Genomic DNA, 3211 nt, shown 5'->3' with positions numbered 1-3211 from the left:
AACAATATTTACGCAGTGTTTACAAACTATATACATCGGTAAAGTCGTGATCATTAGCGTCCTTTTAATGGAGTGATCCACCAGTGAAAGTAAACATTTACCCCAAAGAAACATGGGTCGAAAACGACAAAAAAATTTGAGCTCCTGCGTGTTAACACGGCACGTCCATCTTTCAAGGAAAATGTTCAGTATCATTAAAGGAACACTACCTAAGAAGGATGCTAATAACTTTGAATTCATCTATATAGGATGCATGGCAAATGTTACATGAATAACATCTGTGCATTAGCTTAACCAAAAAAATATATAACCAACAAAAGCGATATATAATTCTACTCTTTTTTAAAACGAGATTAAATCACGAATTCTTTAGCAATTTCATTTATTACGCTTTTTTCAATCGACTCGGTTTGCTCCTATGTTCATTTTATAATAATTTCATTCCAATTGAAGTGAATAGTTTCTTTTTATTCTTAATGATCGCAAACCAATCGCTGTATGCCGCATATTATTGGGTAGGTATCAATAAACATACATTTTCTCTTGCTGATTTAAACCGAAGATATTTCAGTTTATAAACAGTAATCAGCAAACAAAAAATATACAGTGAACAAGTCTAAATAGGCTATAAGCGCTGTTTATCAAGCGAAAGAGGGGCCGGGAGGTGCCTTGCCGGATAATTTGCGGAGCATTTTTTGCTAATACAAAATTAATGACGTAGCACTTTCCATTCCCTAGCGTTTTTCTTTGCCGCGGTTTGGAACGATGTGCTTATAACAAGGGATTGTCTTGGTGGATAAGATTCCGGGTTGTTTCAACGGTCCGCGGACAACAATGGTGTATATTAGATTGCGACCCTTTTGACCTAATGTTGAATGGAATGTTTCCTATCCGCAGTCCAATTGCAACCTTAATTTTTTCACCCTGCTATAATAATAATAATATAGTATTTTTTATTAAGGAAACAGATAATAATAATATATTTTCCTACCTTTTTTTATTATAAGATCTTTATGTAAACAATAACAGTTTTCTTTGTTTTGCAAAAGGATTCGGGTAGATGATTTATTACTTATTTCTACTTTCGTATATGACCGTAAATACGAGTAGGTATATAGTATCTTATTACAACTATTCTAAAGTAAGTTCTAAACTCATTATATATACAGTAATTAAATCAATAACCGAAACATTAATAAGAAAAATATAACTGCATAACCAGTTCAAGTCACTTTTGATATCAACTTTTAATTCCGGCACATCTAAGAAGGTCAAAGTAATTACATATTTTATAACCAGATTTTTACTACATTAATACACTGCAAAAAAATAACAGCGTTTATACTGCGAATGAAATTCTAAATAAAAAAAAATATATACTGTACTTATAAGAAACTTATACTTTTTTAATTTGAATTATCATGATTTTAATTTAACTTATGCCAATAACTTTATTTTATGCAGCTTCGAATAGAGGTCGTCTATAAACGTAATTTTGATTTTATATCTATCTTTATGTCAAAACTTGTGGAGTAAAGGACTATTGCCATATCCTACTCTTCAAACAGTCATACAATCACAGCGGTTATATAGCAGAAAGATAACTGGAACAGAAATGGTCATCCAGATAAACTTTGTATAAAATCTTCCATTAGTAAATTTGACAAAAAGCTATAACCAACATGAACAATACCACTATGTAATTTCTGTGTCATTTTTTTAAGTAAGATGATCTCTTTTTTCGAAATTCTATTTATTTATTATATTTTAAACTGAAGACAACAATACATATTTTTCTTTTGAAATTTTCAATTAAATTACCCTCATTGAACTTATATAATGGCAAATCTTTGAAAATTGTTGCCACAACAAATAGCTTGTTATTAGTTGAAAAAACTCTATTCAGAAACTTTTAGAAGCGTGACTAATATTTCTTTCTATTTGACATTGTAATATAGGGGAGAACATTTTTTAGGGTTCCATATTATATCTCTTCACTGCTTGGCGATCTATCTCTTTCCTATTTCATTTATTACATACTTTTATCTATCAAATACCTGAAGTATGAGGTATGAGAAAAAATACAAATATCATGTTTAACCGGACTATTTCCGAAAGAGGATTTATACAAATGCAAAATCCGGTATATGACCGGATTTTGTTAATGAATAGAACATTATTAAATTTGTCATTAATAAGATAATGATAAAAAAAAACACAATGACATAGAGAGTATAAATATAGTATTCATAGACTATCAAAAAAATTCAAGTACCAATATTTGTCAATTTTGTTAAAAACTACGAATATTTATAAATGTTTCGAAATCGGCACTTTGACGTAAATATATTATTAAAAAAAATTCCAACGAGATTCTCCAAATTATTATTTCTAAACTATTCCGTTGAACTTATTTACACAGTATTTATAACGCAAACATTTATTTGAAATATCAACCGATTTAATAATAAATGTTTGCTTAATAAATAAAATTTGTCTCGGATCTTTTATCGAAGATGAATATTGATAAACCTGTAAATAGTGTACAATAAAAGTGCTTATTATAAAAATATACTGAAAGAAAAAAAAATTGAGCCTCTCTGACAATAAAACTATAACGATCGGTCGAACATTTTATAAGAGATTTACAATATCAGTAAATCAAGTAATCCAAGTTTAACTATTTTATTCCTATTTTATTATTCTAATACAGACTATTACTACTTTTAGAAACTGATATAAAATAAGGACAATGAAGTAGAAAAATTTTACTGTATATTCCATGATGTTAACCGTGTGGTCCCGACATAGAATAGGCCACCCCTTCCTATCCCGTGTGTGTTGTAAGAGTCGAGAGAGAGGGCGAGGGATGGGCAGCAGCGTACCTCTTGTTGTCCACTGTTAAGTACGCCGTACGTAGAACGTAAGCCTCCCCCTTGGGGGAGGCTTACGTTCAACAGTAGACAGTTAAAGGCTGATATGATAACGATGATGATTCTATGATGTAGGTGACCTATTCTTCTTATTATTCTTTTCGAATAACTTTGAGTCATAAGCAAGATAATTGTATTCATAATAATGTCATGTATAATTATACTCATACCTAGTCATTAGGGCAAAAAACTATTGTTTGTCGCCGAACTCCGGTGTGATTGGGGTCAAGCAACCGGTCTGATATGACACCGGTTATAATAGAGGAGAATGGTAAGGC

The sequence above is a fragment of the Galleria mellonella genome, unplaced genomic scaffold (assembly GCF_026898425.1).
Source record: "Galleria mellonella isolate WM207_F2 unplaced genomic scaffold, CSIRO_AGI_GalMel_v1 utg57, whole genome shotgun sequence".
In the NCBI taxonomy this organism is placed as follows: domain Eukaryota; kingdom Metazoa; phylum Arthropoda; class Insecta; order Lepidoptera; family Pyralidae; genus Galleria; species Galleria mellonella.
The sequence above is the reverse complement of the archived record's forward strand: the minus strand, read 5'-3'. Positions refer to the sequence as shown.